Source organism: Aquarana catesbeiana, linkage group LG02, assembly GCF_042186555.1.
Source record: "Aquarana catesbeiana isolate 2022-GZ linkage group LG02, ASM4218655v1, whole genome shotgun sequence".
NCBI classification, from domain to species: Eukaryota; Metazoa; Chordata; class Amphibia; order Anura; family Ranidae; genus Aquarana; species Aquarana catesbeiana.
Window position 1 is genome coordinate 466,586,674 of NC_133325.1, and position 18,137 is coordinate 466,604,810.

The window sequence follows — 18,137 nt, forward strand, 5'->3', positions numbered from 1 at the left end:
TGACCGAAGAGGCGGATGGATGGGTGGCTGCAGCGTTGTGGGCTGCATCTGTAGTGCCCACAGCGCTGCACAGAGACATCCAGCCATCCATCCATCCATGCTCAGCCATCCCTACTACTCTGCATGCCCTGCAATGCTGTGCAATACTCTGCAATTCCCTCTGCAATACCCCACAATACTCTGCCATACCCTGGAATACCCCGCAATACTCTGCCATACCCTGGAATACCCCGCAATACTCTGCCATACCCTGGAATACCCTGCAATACTCTGCCATACCCTGCAATACCCCGCAATACTCTGCCATACCCTGCAATACCCCGCAATACTCTGCCATACCCCGCAATACTCTGCCATACCCTGCAATACCCCGCAATACTCTGCCATACCCCGCAATACTCTGCCATACCCCGCAATACCCCAAAATACTCTGCCATACCCCGCAATACTCTGCCATACCCCGCAATACTCTGCCATACCCTGGAATACCCCACAATACTCTGCCATACCCTGGAATACCCCACAATACTCTGCCATACCCTGCAATACCCCGCAATACTCTGCCATACCCTGCAATACCCCGCAATACTCTGCCATACCCTGCAATACCCCGCAATACTCTGCCATACCCTGGAATACCCCGCAATACTCTGCCATACCCTGCAATACCCTGAAATACCCTGAAATATCCCGCAATACCCAGCCATACTCTGCAATACTCAGTGATACCCAGCCATACTCTGCCATACCCAGCCATGCTCTGCAATACCCCACAAAAATCTGCAATACTCTGCCATAACCCGCAATACTCTGCCATACCCAGCCATACTCTGCCATACTCTGCTATACCCAGCCATACTCTGCAATACCCAGCCATACTCTGCAATACCCAGCCATACTCTGCAATACTCGGTGATACCCAGCCATACTCTGCAATACCCAGCCATACTCTGCAATACTCGGTGATACCCAGCCATACTCTGCCATACCCTGCCATACCCAGCCATACTCTGCCATACCCAGTCATACTCGGCGATACTCTGCAATACCCAGCCATGCTCAGCCGTACCCAGCCTCTGTATGTGGCCAGGCTGTGGAAGTCTCACACATGTGGTATCGCTGTACTCAGGAATAGTAGGAGAATCTATTTTGGGGGGTCATTTTTGGTATATACATGCTATGTGTTAGAAATATTGTATAAATGGACAACTTTGTGTTAAAAAAAAAAAAAGCGTTTTAACCACTTCCCGCCTTCCGTCATACGACGTCCTTGACTTTGTGCGGGGATATCTGAATGATGGGTGCAGCTACAGGCATCATTCAGATATCATCTTTTTCAGCCGGCGATTCCCTACACCATAAGAATGATCGTAGCGGCTGTTACACTGCTTGATCGTTCTTAGGGGAGGCGAGAGGGGACGCCCCCCCCTCCCGCCGCCCTCCGGTGCTTCTACCGACTCACCGCTATGATCGAAGCCAGGATCTTTTTTTTTTTTTTTTTTTTTTTTATTTCAGGAACAGCCTAGAGGTGAGATGTGGGGTCTTATTGACCCCATATCTCACTGTAAAGAGGACCTGTCATGCCATATTCCTATTACAAGGGATGTTTACATTCCTTGTAATAGGAATAAAAGTGATCAAAAAATTTTTTTTTTTGGAAAAAAGTGTCAAACTAAAATAAATAAAGTAAAATGAACAATAAAAAAAAATAAAATTTTTTTAAAGCGCCCCTGTCCGTGTGCTCGCATGCAGAAGCGAACGCATACGTAAGTCCCGCCCACATATGAAAACGGTGTTCAAACCACACATGTGAGGTATCGCTGCGATCGGTAGAGCGAGAGCAATAATTTTGGCCCTAGACCTCCTCTGTAACTCAAAATTTGTAACCAGTAAAAAATTTTAAAGCGTCGCCTATGGGGATTTTTAAGTGGTGAAGTTTGGCGCCATTCCACAAGCGTGTGCAATTTTGAAAGGTGACATGTTAGGTATCTATTAACTCGGCGTAACTTCATCTTTCATATTATGCAAAAACATTGGGCTAACCTTACTGTTTTGTTTTTTTTTAAAGCAAAAAACAGTTTTTTTTCCAAAAAAAAACGCGTTCCAAAAATTGCTGCGCAAATATCGTGCGAGATAAAAAGTTGCAATGACCGCTATTGTATTCTCTAGGGTCTTTGCTAAAAAAACATATATAATGTTTTGGGGTTCTATGTAATTTTCTAGCAAATAAATGATGATTTTTACATGTAGGAGAGAAATGTCAGAATTGGCCTGGGTGCTCCAGAACGCCTGAAGGTGCTCCCCTGCATGTTGGGCCTCTGTATGTGGCCACGCTGTGTAAAAGTCTCACACATGTGGTATCGCCATACTCGGGAGTAATAGCAGAATGTGTTTTGGGGTGTAGTTTGTGGTATGCATATGCTGTGTGTGAGAAATAACCTGCTAATATGACAATTTTGTGAAAAAAAAAAAAAAGAAAAAAAAAAAAACTTGATTTTGCAAAGAATTGTGGGAAAAAATGACAACTTCAAAAAACTCATCATGCATCTTTCTAAATACCTTGAAATGTCTTCTTTCCAAAAAGGGGTCATTTGGGGGGTATTTGTACTTTTCTGGCATGTTAGGGTCTCAAGAAATGAGATAGGCCGTCAGTACTTCAGGTGTAATCAATTTTCAGATATTGGTACCATAGCTTGTGGACGCTATAACTTTCACAAAGACCAAATAATATACACTAATTTGGGTTATTTTTACCAAAGATATGTAGCGGTATAAATTTTGGCCAAAATATATGAAGAAAAATTACTAATTTTCAAAATTTTATAACAGAAACGAAGAAAAATTTATTTTTTTACAGATTTTTCGGTCTTTTTTCTTTTATAGCGCAAAAAATAAAGAACCCAGCGGTGATTAAATACCACCAAAAGAAAGCTCTATTTGTGTGAAAAAAAGGACAAAAAATTCATATAGATACAGTGTTGCATGACTGAGTAATTGTCATTCAAAATGTGAGAGCACCAAAAGCTGAAAATTGGTCTGGTTATTAAGGGGGTTTAAGTGCCCAGTGGTCAAGTGGTTAAAAATGTTAAAAATACATGCATATAGTGAAACATATAAAACATCTGGTGGGGTTATTGAAAGTTAATGGTCTCAAAGTCGTAAATCTGCAAATCCTTGAAGCTAGTTAAATCTTATCAAGATAAGGAGAGTTTGATAACATAGCTGGGTGCCAGACTGTCTCTATACAGGTGTTTTTAATTGGACAAGCACAGTTATAAATCACTTTAATGAACATATAGGAATTTTGGGAATAATTAAGTTTATCTGGTTGTAGAACAGGTGTCAGATTTATGGTTGGTTACTTTGACGTAGATCTTAGCGACCAATCGTATGTAAGAGAGATGGTTGAGATAAGACTTGTAAAATGGTATATAAATGCAAGCTCTGCAATTGTTAGACAGACAAGTCAGATAGGAGCTCATAAGGCTGAACTCTGTGTATGCTGCCCTATTGCACGGGTCATAGAGGTCAGAACCAATGGGCAAGTATCTGTCCTAACTTGTCTCCTCATATGAGTCAGAGAAGACTTCTTGACTTGTTCCAGAATGTGGTCTCAGGTGAATTTCCCTCACAAACTTGGTCGAGCTGGAACCCAGAACTCTGTGAGGGGACCAGACCACTGGTCGATCGACTGGTCCCTATCAGGTGACGGGTTCCCAAGAATTGGCAGTAAAGACCCATTCTAGCTCAATGTGAGAACAATTCACAATTGTTTAAATTTGGTTAGAGGATAACAATATTTATATCTAATATGCTTGCATTGTAAGAAACTGTATAAATTAGACCTGTATCTTGTAATACTTTGAACATAAACCTGTATGTTATCAGCTGTTAATAAACCTGCATTGCTGAATTTCTGCCTGGTTCGATACTTTACTATTCTACTTCAGTACCCAACCTGGAGGTAGAAATGTGCCTAACTGCTGAATATCAGTTAATTAGACATGCTGGGAGATCTCTGGGTGAAAGTCTGTAGAGCAGTGATATAACTGAAGATGTTTGGTGAGGGAGGCAGGCAAGTGCTGGGACACCTACATACCTCATGTTGAAGAGGAGTACTGAAAATAGGGGCAATATTACCTTTACCAGTACTAAGCCGGCAAGTGGAGTAGAAAAAGGCCGAGTTTCGAGAAGGTAAGAGCAGAATGGAGTCTCAGCTCGTAAAACGAGCAACTTGGTAAACCTCAACCCTGATAATAGGGGGGAGGGGCATATCAGAGCTCAGGGCAGAATCTGAGGTATGTAAACCAGGGAAATATGTGGAAAAGGGGTCTAGCTAGTGGTGCTACCCTCCCTCCAAGTAAGGAGAAGGACTCTATTGACACTGTGTGGAGAAAACCAGGAACTGGCTGTTTCAAAGAACTCCACCAGCATAACTAGGCAGAGATTCTCATGTAGGTGCAACTGAGGGGTGCCAATAGGATCATGCTCCTAATCATGGGATTAGCCAGAGACAAGAGTGTCAGGCTGAGGAAAATGTGAGTAAGAGTTTCAGTGTGTCCAGTAGAGCTGCACGATTCTGGCTAAGATGAGAATCACGATTTTTTTGCTTAGAAGATAGATCACGATTCACCCACGATTCTCACGGTGTAACATCATCTTTCACATTAAAACAAAAAAAATTGGGCTAACTTTACGGTTTCTTTTTTTTTTTTATTCACTGAAGTGTATTTTTTCCCAAAAAATTGTGTTTGAAAGACTGCTGGGCAAATACAGTGTGACATAAAATACTGCAGCAATTGACATTTATTTCCCTAGGGTCTCTGCTAAAATATATATAATGTTTGGGGGGTTCCAAGTAATTTTCTAGCAAAAAATATTGATTTTACCTTAAGAAACAAGTGTCAGAAAAAGATTTAGACTTTAAGTGGTTAAACTTCCTGTCAGACTGTCTGGATTTTTTTCTTTACACACAGAAGTTTCCCTTTGATCTAAGAAGGAAGTTAGTTACAATGTTTCATTTTAAAAACTTGGCAGACTGCCCAGATATTTTCTTTTGACAGCTGAGTGAGCAGATAAGTCTCTCCACCTATTATATGAAAGAATTGGCAAACTCTGCAATAGAGATCATCAGAGGAGTTGAATCGAGATCACGATTTTTGAAACGATTAATTGTGCAGCTCTAGTGTCCAGTATGAAGGAATCGTGAAAACCCAGGTACTAACCAAATTTCATAGTTAATCCTATGAATGTAAAAAGGTGTTTTCAAGGGCCCAAAAGTACAACACTCAGTGCCAGGGACCCAAGCAGCTCCGAAACAGTGATAAAACAAAGAAAAAAAAATATATAAAGATAACACCAATTTGCTGTCACAAAGAAGTGCAAACTCAAAATAATGATAGAGCAGCAGCCGTTTAAAAATGTAGATAAATCATCATAAATAGTGGCATACCATAATCAGCAAATAAGACTATAATAACACACTACAAACAGCGCTAATGTTGAGCTATAACGGATATATGTGGCCAACTTCACAAACAAAAGTCCTTTGAGAGAGATGAGCAGTAGACACAGTGGTTCAGAAAGTGTTCATAGGTGATCAGAGTATAGAAATTCAGTGTGCACCTTCCACCGATCCATCCATTTCCACCCTGTGAGAACACACTCCCCTCAGGGGGTTAAACTCACCAGAGCCTAATAATCATAAGCTTCCAAGGAAAGAAAAATCCAAGCCACAGGCCACTGTCAGCACCCCTCCGGAGGAATCCCAGACGATCAGGACTCACAAATCACCAAATGCGACAAAGTACCCCATAATCAGTGGGTCCTACACTATCCATGGAGTGGGAGAACCTGCGTGTAGAACCCACTGATTATGGGGTACTTTGTCGCATTTGATGATTTGTGAGTCCTGATCGTCTGGGATTCCTCCGGAGGGGTGCTGACAGTGGCCTGTGGCTTGGATTTTTCTTTCCTTGGAAGCTTATGATTATTAGGCTCTGGTGAGTTTAATCCCCTGAGGGGAGTGTGTTCTCACAGGGTGGAAATGGATGGATCGGTGGAAGGTGCACACTGAATTTCTATACTCTGATCACCTATGAACACTTTCTGAACCACTGTGTCTACTGCTCATCTCTCTCAAAGGACTTTTGTTTGTGAAGTTGGCCACATATATCCGTTATAGCTCAACATTAGCGCTGTTTGTAGTGTGTTATTATAGTCTTATTTGCTGATTATGGTATGCCACTATTTATGATGATCAATCCTATGAATGAATGACAAATTAGCGCTGAGCTACTGACTACAAAAAATAAGAAGAACCTAGCAATAAACACCCTGCAGTGGTGATCACCCCTGGGGAAAAAACAACAATCAGTGAACACAAAGCTACGGATAAGCAATCAGTGGCAAATGGTTCATGTAAACACAAAAATTAGTGTATATAATAAATATTTAAAAAGGTAAAAACCCTCCAGAGATGTAACCCCACCAAATTAAACATGCAGCAAAAATAGAATAATCAAAAGTGCGTACAAATCTATAGTAAAAAAAAGAATAACCTCCAGGGTTGTGATCTCCAAAAATAAAACTCAAATAAGCGGTAAAACTGCATTAACCGCAGACACCCAACTAGTGAGCATTGGCAGAATAGGTTGCTTCGACCTAAGGAGAAACTTTCTACGTGCATATTAGAGTGTAAAACAGACATAATTTGCTATATCTAGACGCTACAATATCTTCCATAATGCCCAATTCCAATTCCATAGTGCCAGGTGGGGGACAAGCCATAGAGACCAGTCGCAGAGCTCATTCAGATCTGCAATCACTGATTCCCAATACAAGCGGATAGCTGGGCATTGCCACACCATGTGAAAAAAGGTTCAAGTAGAGGACGAATAGCATGTACAGGTAGAGCTAAGCTGTGGGTAAATAACTGCCAACCTCTTAGGGGTATAATAAACTCTATGGAGGAACATTAACTGTATAAAGCGGTCCCTAGCTGAAATCATTGTCCCTATATAAGAGTCCAGTCATCAGTAGCAAGCTTCGGTATATCCGTTTTCTACCTGTCAAAAGTCTTTGGATATATGAGTCCATCAAATTAAGATATAAGGAGGATAGGGGTTTAACAATCTTGACATCAACAGCCTCTCAATCCTATCAGGCTCTAAAGTAATAGGTTCCCGAAACTGGGCCCGAAGTGCGTGGTGTAACTGAAAATATCGGAAGGACATACCGAAAGGCAGAGCAAATCCATCTCTCAGTGCAGCAAAGGAGGAAATTCTCCCCTCTTTGATAACATGTTTTAGAGTAACAATACCCTTAGCTGCACATAGTTGAGGCTGAGTAAGGTGTCTCAATTGGGGGTTACCCCATAGGTATGAGGCGAAAAAGTACCCTCTGTCCTATATATACCCCTAGCTTTGACCAAAACACGAAGCGTAGTGCTCATAAGACCAGTGACCCTCAGATGTGCCTTAGGTCCACAAAAAACTAGATTAGCCAACGCAGCGTAGGGGCCTAGCAATGCTGCCTGAAGTGTAGTTGCCGGGTTTTGAGTGGACTGACTGAACCACCAGTGAACCGTTACCAGTACCGTAGCCCAGTAGTACAACTGCAGGTTAAGGAGGGTGAGACCTCCCTGGGAGAGAGGCAATTGGAGAGTTTTTCTGGCCAGTCGAGGGATCATTCCCGTCCATATAAATTAAGTAATGATACTATCCAGCAGGACAAAAGTCGCCTTAGACGCTGGGAGTGGGGCGTTTCTAAAGAAATAGAGAAATTTTGGTACATAAAGCATTTTAACTAGATTAACTCATCAGGGATACTAAATTATCCCCCAGATAGGTATCCAATGTATTGCGCACTTTTATCCCCAGATACTTGAATTCCTCTACCCACTGTAATGGCGTATGGGTATCACCACGTGAAACCGAGGGGTGAAGGGCAAAAAGGACCGACTTTCCCCAATTGATAAGGACCCCCGAGAACCTACCGAACCCATCTATAATATGCAGTGCAGCTCATAGGGAAGAATCCACATACTGCAGATACAACAGTGCGTCATCTGCATATAGTGATATATGTCGGGGTGGGGTGAGTGCAAAAATACCATCCCGTAAATATATGCAAATGTGTTCCTAAAAAAGGTATATAGAACTGAATGGGACTTTAATTGTGCCTCTAAGAAGTATAAATAGATGAAAAACAATTAATGAGAAAATACATTATTTTATTTTGTTCAGTATAAAAACAGTTAATACATTACAGTTACTATGGTTGAAATGGATTCAGGGTGTACAAATCCCTGATTTTGACAGTTATGGCCTACGCGTTCCACGGACGAGGCCGCTTCGTCAGGGCCTTTGAGAATGGCACAATGTGATCACGTGTAGATTCTACAAATGAGGCATCAAGTAAATGTCTCACCAGCAGAGGTCTTTATACAAGGAACATTCATAACCGAGGACTGTTCACGTGCTAGCCAGGCCAAAAGCCTCCCCATGTGTTCACCCTGTTCATAGTTTCTCTGATTGCTGTAGCAATTTTTTCCTTATTATGGAGGTATGCAGAAGGAGAACCAGAGTCGTCGCTTCCTGTAATTTAGTGTAATCCTGCGGGTCTTTAGTCAGAACATATTGTTGCTCTAAGCTAGAAGCTCTAACCTCAGCTTCACCCAGTTCTGCTCTTACTCTCCTCCGCACCTGACCTATCAAAAGTTGGTACTGTCCTCTACTAAAAGCCTTAAAAGCATCCCAAAAAACTCCCTCAGCAGCGGTGTCAGGGTTAAGACTTCAATAGGTGAGCAACTGCAACCGGAATGCACTATCTACCTCCGGGTCTGCAGTATCTGGACAGTCTCCACAGCTTGTCATTCATATTTTGGGATAAAGAAATCTGCACCGGTGCATGATCAAAAATCCCTCTAGGCAATATCGTCGTCTGTTGGATCCTGGAGAGGAGAGGACAGCCCGCATAGGGCAGGTCTATGCGGGAAAAAGGTTTTGTAGGTGAAAGAATGGCATGTGTATTCTCTAGAGGTCAGATGTTTCCACCTCCAGACATCCAGCAGACTATAGGTCCCCACCCAACATGCTAATTCCGTAGGGGGGCCCCCGAACCAGCAGAGTCTGTCCACTCAAGGATCCGGAACCATGGTAAAGTCACCCATGATCAGAATATTATCTGTAGCACAATTAGCCACCAACATAAGTATCCTATGAAGCAGTTTATTTGAGGCTGGATGCGGAAAATACAGTCCCACCAGCACCAACTCCAGGCCATCAATCACCGCATGTACCAACACGTACATTCCATCTGGGTCTAGTTCCAATTGTAACAATTGAAAGGGCAAGGATTTTCGAACTAGAATACTCACACCCCTGGCAAAATTAGAGAAGCTTGAGTGGTAATGAAACCCTATCCAGGGTTTTTTAAGGCTGAGTGTTTTACTACCCAGCAGATGGGTTTCCTGAAAGACACATATATGAGGATTATGATCCCTTAAGAAACGGAATACCAGGGACTGCTTAACAGGAGAATTGAGCCCCCTTATATTCCATGATACTACATTAAATTAATAGACGCAAGAGAGAAAAATTATTACAAAAACAGAATAAGTGCAGCGCATAAATATCAGTCTATGTAAAAAGATCCCTCGTGGCATGAAGCAGAGAATACTTCTTCTGTACACAATGATGTAAACCTCCACCTCAAACGTGCGGATCTGCTTACCGGATAGGGTGGACCTCTTGTTACAGGAGGTCAAACTTACATATAATCAAGAAATCCACAACCACTGCCAATATCCAAACATGGCCCCGCAGATGAACTCTCCAATATGATGGTAAGGGGGATGTCAGCCGGTATCAGTGGAAAAGGCATGCAGCAATCCAAATGAGGGAAGGAAAAACAAAGTTCTAAGTGCACTCCATTTGAGTAAAGGATAAATCCAATAATAAATTTATTGATGTAAAATACACATAAGCGCTGGAAGTGTATTCCTTTAAAAATGCGGCTCAAACCGCACACACAGCAAACAGCTTGTTCACACTGAGCAGCTGTGTGTGCGGTTTGAGCCGCATTGCGCTTGCGTGTATTTTACATCAATAAATTTATTATTGGATTTATCCTTTACTCAAACGGAGTGCACTTAGAACTTTGTTTTTCCTTCCCTCATTTGGATTGCTGCATGCCCTTTCCACTGATACCGGCTGACATCCCCCTTACCATCATATTGGAGAGTTCATCTGCGGAGCCATGTTTGGATATTGGCAGTGGTCGTGGATTTCTTGATTATATGTAAGTTTGACCTCCTGTAACAAGAGGTCCACCCTTTCCGGTAAGCAGACCCCCACGTTTGAGGTGGAGGTTTACATCATTGTGTACAGAAGAAGTATTCTCTGCTTCATGCCACAAGGGATCTTTTTACATAGACTGATATTTATGCGCTGCACTTATTCTGTTTTTGTATTATTTATTTAGGCTTGGTGATTTCCTATAGTGTTCAGCTTGCATGTTTTGAGTTTTTGAGTTTGCGCTGATTGTTCCCCCTTTATTATTAGAGAAGAATTATTGCCCAGGAGCTCAGTGTACTTACATACCCAAATGGAATGGCAGTGCCCGCCCCTGAATCCTAATAATACATTGTACATCAGCAAGTCCTCTGAAATGTGAATTTTCAAATAAAACAAGAACAGGTAACACAAAAATCCCATATCCAAAAAACATTTCCCCACTCCCCGCCAACCCCCTGAAAACTGAGGGAGGCCCAAATACCCAAGCTATTCATGGTGAAACTTCACCCCTTGGGGGCAGTGTGCTCAAGAGGCAAAGGTCTCATCTGTCGTCCGTTGCCAAAATGAGAAAAAACAAAGATAAATCAGAACTAAAAGGGTAAGTAAACTGCAAAAAGGCACATCCGGTAATCCAAATAAGGTGCTGGGGGGACAAAGCTTGAAGAAATAGTGAACATTACGAACAAAGCAGTTAAGAGTGTATCCGAGGGTCTCCATTCTCCCAGGTTTCTTTCAAGATGGGGGGGGGGATCATGTAGGAAAGGGAAGTTCAGTACCCAAAAGGTGAGAAGTACAGGAATCATAGTAGGGTGCCCAACAAGACCCCCAATTAGCACCTCTCCGAACACAAAAGGCATAGTGAACGTTACCCCGTGACGTAAAGAGATCTCTCAGCTAGCAGAGAGACAGGCGGAAGACATCCTGCCATTGGTAAACACTGATTTACAGGAAAATGACCAGGAATGGTCAGGCTCTGCGGAGGGTATCTAACCAGTTAGCTGCTTCCTCCGGCGAGGTAAAGAACCACACTTGACCACCATCTTGGACTCTGAGCCTTGCAGGGAATAGCATACTATATTTTATGTTCTTTTCTCTCAGTCGGGAGCGAACATTATCAAAGGTCTTCCAAGACGCTGGGTCTCAACAGAATAATCTGGGAACACCATAAGTTTAGCTTTCTAGTATCAGTTTGCCGGAGGTCCTGGCCTCCCTGACCACTAGATCACGGTCATGAAAATTCAGGAGATGCCCCAGGGGAACCCCTATTGGGCGGGATAAGATGAGCTCGCGCTACCACAATCTGGGAGGAAAATTGAGCATTCGGCAGGAGCTGTCGCAGGAGATTCTCAGTGAAAGCTGTAGGGTTAGGACTCTCTGACCCTTCAGGTAAGCTCAGGATGCGCAGATTGTTATGGTGATTGCGATTTTCGGCAGCTTCTGCACAGCATTCAAGATGCTTCACCTTTAGGGCATGCAGGTCCACTGAGTGATCCCGCTGCACATCTTCCGTCGCCGAGATCCGGCCCCTGAAGGTATCCATATCCCTGCGGATATAGCCGAGCTCCAAATAGACATGGACCATTTATTCAGTGACTGTGGTATGACAGGCATTAAAATCGCTTGCATCAGAGCCTGGTAAGCAACAGAGCCCTGTCGCAGAACCCTCTGCAGAACTCCCTCCCTCTGTCTGCGACGCCATGCTGTGTGTAATAATGGCGGAGGTTCACTTCCGGTTTCTTCTTGGAGCCTTTGTGTGGGCAAACATGACCAGCACTAGGACCCCCTGCACATATCCGCTAGACCCCCGCTGTGAAGGGGAGAAGAGAGACTCCAAAGGTCAGTCCTGCACCGATCCCACTACAGGATCAATAGACCGGTCAGCGGAGCTGCACAACTACACGTCCACTCCCTGCGCCAGCTTGGACACGCCCCCCCAGTAAACATTTTATTAGTCAAACTGCAATGTTCACCCAGGTTACATCTCTGGAGGGTTTTTACCTTTTTGTATATTATTATATGCACCAATTTTTGTGTTTACACAAACTATTTGCCACTGATTACTCATCCATAGCTTTTTGTTCACTAATTGTTGTTTTTCCCCAGAGGTTATCACCCCTGCAGGGTGTTTATTGCCGAGTTCTTATTATTTGTTGTAGTCAGCAGCGCAGCACCAATTCTTGTCAATTGTTCTTTTTGATGTAGGATCACTATTGGGGTGTCTGCAGCAGCTTTTTTCTTTTCTTTTGTTTGCATTTGTCTGCTTTGGTGTTGGCAGAGCCTGAGTTTCCCCTCTGCTCTTAGTTTCCTAAAATCCTCTGAAGGAGCCGTGGTCAAATCTTCAGTGGAAAAAAAGGCATATATTATGGGTTAATACTGGGGTGCCTTGATGTGGCCTCTGCAGCTTACACTTGTATTTGTTGTTGTGTTTAAACTAAACCCTTTTTTTTTAATGTGAAGTATCAGACAGGACAATTCGGTTTCTTGCATGCTGGCTGGTAAGTTAAGCTGGGAATTTTTCTTTGTTTTTGTTTGACATGCGTTGCCCTTCCATGTGCTGCTCCTTGCTGTTAAGGCCAGTTATAGTTTGGGGCAGTTGCAGTTTGTTTATACTGTTAGTTAAATCGTGAGGGGGCACACTGAACACCTTTGCTGCCATTATGCTATTTGATGGGTGTCCAGTGCACCCCTGTGCCTTTAAGGAGAAGTGGGTTCCCTATATAGAAAACGGACAGAGTCCAAAGTGAATCTTCAAGGAGAGACCACCTGTGATACAAAAAACATTTTACTGAAAAAATATCACATTAAATAATTTAGCAAAAATAAGTGCACCTCCACCACATTCATTTAAAATTTGACAAAGTTGTCAAAGCTACCACAGTCATTTAATCTACACACTCATACGCTGAATTTCTGGATCGGAGTGGACTTATGCTATTAAGATAAGTATCCACTGTACTGCAGGAGTGGCCCGCTCAGTGGAGAAATCAGCACAGCGTGTTCACTAATAAAAGCAAGCAGTCCTACATTTATCTTCAGCATAGGATGTAGAAATGCAATCAAATAATAGACAGTCACCAATATAAGGTTTAGTAAATCTCAAAGAGGAACCCAGTGCTGGGGTGATGGGGAATCTTCATAGATAGATGGAGTGCTAAGATAGTCATATATGATGCAGCCTAATACTCCCACAGACAGTCCAAGTCCACAGCATGTACTGTCACAGAGGATTCATTTGGCAAATGGCCTCTGTTCACAAGTAGAAGTGGTGATATATTAATCAAGTCCTAACAGTTGGTAGGAACATAGAAAAAAGCTCACCGCTTTGCAGATTTCCAAGCCGTCAAGCCGTGGTAGATGCTATATCCTCACTGTGGGAGGGCAGGGGAGAACAAGCTCACTCACAAGCTTACACCTCTGATGTCTTAAACCGTGACCACTGCTCTCATCAATGGATCACTTCCAGATGTCGAATAAAAGAATCTCTGTGGCAGACGATCTGCGGCCTCAATTCACAAGGTGTGATGGCGTCATGCTGACACGTTTCACTCAGAACCTGAGTTTCTTCAGAGCATGTTTTTTCCACTGAGTGGGCCGCTCCTGCAGTACGGTGGATACTTATCTTAATAGCACAAGTCCACTCCGATCCAGCTATTCAGCGTATGAGTGTGTAGATTGAATGACTGTGGTAGCTACTTGTGCCTTGACAACATTGTCAAAATTTTAAATGAATGTGGTGGAGGTGCACTTATTTTTGCTAAATTATTTAATGTGATATTTTTTCAATAAAATGTTTTTTCTATCACCGGTTGTTTCTCCTTGAAGATTCACTTTGGACTCTGTCCATTTTCTATATATGCTGCCCTTTGATCTAGAAAGAAACACGTCATTGTTTTATTGAGGTGACGTGTACTTTAACTGAATTGAGGAATTTTCTGTGATTATTCCACTTCAGTTTGTAAACTACAATGGTGTAGCTCTGGTGACTGTTTTTATCTTATTATTCTCTAGAAGTTCCCTCCAGGCAAACCTGCCCTCAATCTGTCCATTACTATATATGTGCTCCTACTAAGGAGGCTCTCAAAATGTATAGAGTTAGGACTGCAGATAATACTGGGATGCCTAGTCATGGTTTCTCTGCAGCTTGCACATTAGTTTGCAAATGTGTGCAAACAAAACCCCTGTTTTTAACCGGTCTCAGTCCAGCCGCCACAGTTATACTACGGCAGGTTGGCTCCCCTGGGCAAGGCACCGTAGCTGTACGTCTGGCGCTCGGGCGCTCGCACACCCAGCCCATCCGAGGCGATTGGATTCGCTTCAGAATCGATCAGTCTCCAGGTCCAGGCCAATGATTTCTGGCCTGGACCTGGTGATCGGTTCTGGCGATTGGGAGACTGTCCCTTTCCTGTAAGTGTAAACACAGGCAGAGGAAGTGATGTCATCTCTCTTTCTGGAATTGTTTTCCATTCCAGAGAGAGGACATCTAAACGTGAGTTGCACCAACACTACACTGACAGTACACATAGGCACACTTTTCACCCCCGGATCGTCCCCTCAGTTAACCCCTTCAGTCCCTGTCACAGTGTCACCAAGTGCAGTTTTCATATTTTTATTTGATCACTGTATTGGTGTCATTTGTGACACTAATCAGCGTTAGGGTACTTAGTAGTAAGCCCAGATAGGTCTAGGGACCCCCCTAACCCCCTAATAAAGGTTTAACCCCTTGATCACCCCCCAGTAAACCCTTTCACTCCGTCACCAGTGTCACTAATATAGCGTACAGATCTCTTTTCTGATCCCTGTATTTAGTGTCAAGGGTGACGCTAGTTAGCCAGTTAGCTAGTTACTTCACCGTCAGGTTTTTTTATAGCGTCAGGGTACCCGCCATATATTTCTGAAAAAAGGTTTAACCCCCTGATCGCCCGGCGAGTGACATCAGTTTATCGAAAGTTAAGGTCTGTGTCAGCCCCAGGCAGCGTGAGATTAGTGCCAGTGGCACTAACAACCACGCACGCACCATACACCTCCCTTAGTAGTATAGTGTCTGAACAGATCAATATATTTGAAATAATCTGATCTATACTAGGGTCCCCAGTAGTTTAGGGTTCCCAAAAACGCAGCATTAGCGTGATTAGCCCATATACCTGCTAGCACCTGCGTTTAGCCCCTCCACCCAGCCCACCCAAGTGCAGTATCAATCAATCACTGTCACTTACAAAACACATAACTGCAGCGTTCGCAGAGTCAGGCCTGATCCCTGTGAATGCTAACAGTTTTTTTGGTAACGTTTGAAGCAGTCGCTGACAATCAGGTGCTCTTTTCCTGTGAGTTTCACTAGTTGTACCAGTAAATTTAGAGGCCACAATGTCCAATCAAAGGTACACTAATGAAGAGGCCTACATGTTTCTGAGCATGACAGATGAGAGTGAAGAGGAAGTCACCCATCTGTCAAATTCAGGCTCAGAATACGAACAGGAAGACAGCAACGGCACCCTGACAGATAGCTCTGACGACGGAGTAGTGGTCCCTGCCAAGGTCAGGCGTACCCGACCCCGTTCTTCTGCTGTTGAGGTGCAAGAACCGCAGGGCTCTTGTATGGAGCAGAGACAGTACTAGTGCTGCTCATCCTTCTGGTGAACTGGCAAGCACCAGCAGCCTAGTACATCCTGGTTGTACATCCAGCACTGCAGTAACACTTGGTGACGTGGCGAGTCCCATAAATGCAGTTCAAGCTGGAGGGGTGACTAGCACAAGTAGTGTCCAGCAGCCACCAAGAAGACCAACACAGGCTAGTCGAGCCCATAGTGCCCTTCCCGCTGCATTTGCCAATCTGAATTGGGAGCCCATACTTCCCCCATTCACTTGGCCACCCAGAAACTGATTTTACGTCACTTGACTTTTACTCACTGTTTTTCACGGAAGATCTCTATAGATCTATTGGGGACCAAAGCAATTTGTATGCTGGTCAATTCATCATCGCTAATCCCCAGTTGGCCCTTGCCAGAGATTGGAAACCTATTATGGTTTCCGAATTTAAGACCGTCCTGGGCCTATCCCTCCTCATGGGCATAACTAAAAAAAGTGAGTTGCGATCATACTGGTCCACTGACCCAATTCCTCATATGCCAGTGTTCTCTGCCTCCACGATACGAGCAGATCTTGCCATTAATTCATTTTAATGACAGTGAACTGTTGTCCTCGGGGTGACCCTGGATTTAATCCGCTCTACAAAATTCGGCCCCTCGTAAACCACTTCAACCAACAGTTTGCAGCCTTGTTTACTCCCCATCAAGTTGTCTGCATTGATGAATCCCTGATTACATTTTCTGGCCACTTGGCTATCAAAGAGTATCTTCCCAGCAAGAGTGTCAGATATGGGGTCAAGATGTATAAGCTCTGTGACAGGGCAACAGGCTATACATATAGTTTCATGGTTTACAAGGGAAGAGATAGTCAAGTGGAGCCAGAGAACTGCCCAGACTACATAGCTGGTAAGATTGTGTGGGACTTGGTGTCACCCTTATTCTGAAAGGGTTACCACTTGTATGTGGACAATTATGCCACTTTTTAGTCAACTTTTTGATTGTGGAATTGGCGCATGTGGCACCGTGTGGTTGAATCTCCGGGGCTTCCCCCCAAAGGCTTGTAAATTCCTGACTTAAGACAGGGGGAGAGAGCCTGCTTGAGATGTAATAATTTGCTCTCAGTGAAGTGAAGGGATAATTTTAATGTTTTCGTTCTGTCCTCCCTTCACGCAGACACGACAGTCGAAATTCCTATGGCTACTGGTGTTGTGGAGAAATCCCTCTGTGTCCAGGAGGGGTAGACCTCAACGACCAGATGTTGGGGCCGTACATAATTGCCTGTAAGGCCAGACGCTGGTACAAAAAAGTGTCTGTATATTTATTCCAATTGGTTCTGCTGAACGCTTCTGTGCTATACAAAGCTTCAGCAGCAATTGGATCCTTCCTAAAATTCCAGGAAGAGATCATCACAGCCCTTCTGCTGCCAGAGGCCCAACTTCCCAATGCAAATGCAGTGAGCTGGCTGCATGACAGGCATTTTCCGTATGTCCTCCCTGGTACCCCTGCCCAAAGAACACCCCAAAAAAGATGTCGTGTCTGCAGAAAACACGGATTTAGGCATGACACGCGCTTTTATTTTCTCTCCTGTCCTGACCAACCTGGTCTCTGCATCAGTGACTGTTTGAAACGATACCACACACTGGTAGAGTATTAGCATAGGGTACAGCACTACACAGTCCTAGGGCACACTTACACGAGGTCTTGAAAGATGAGATGGCCATCACATTTTGAGAGACCCTATCTGGAAGTTTACAGTTACAGTTTATATAAAAGTGCAAAAAATAAATAAATAAATAAATAAATAAATAAATAAATAAAGCCAAAAATATTTGTCGTTTTATTTATCTTCTCTCTATTCTCTCTCTTATGTTTGCTCTCTATTGTTCTATATCTATTGTTCTCTCTATTACTGTATTTTAGAACTGTAATGTTTTATTTTTACTGTGTTTTATTGAATTTGCTTTGTAGGTATGGTATGTCTTACTTTTATACTGTAATGTTACTTTGTTTTATTGTTAACCATTATTTGCTTAGCAGGCACGCCATTCAGCTGCAGCACGGGTTTATTTATTCTGACAGCAGCAGTGTTTGCTCCCACGATACGTAAAGCCGTGACTCCAGCGCTGTAGGAGGTGATTTCACTACCACAGTTAAAAAATAGAGCATATATATGCCGAAGCATGGGGGCCGGGGTGGAGGGGCAATTTGCTCCTAACATTAGGGGCGGATTGCCCCCATGCTTTGGCATATATTTTTT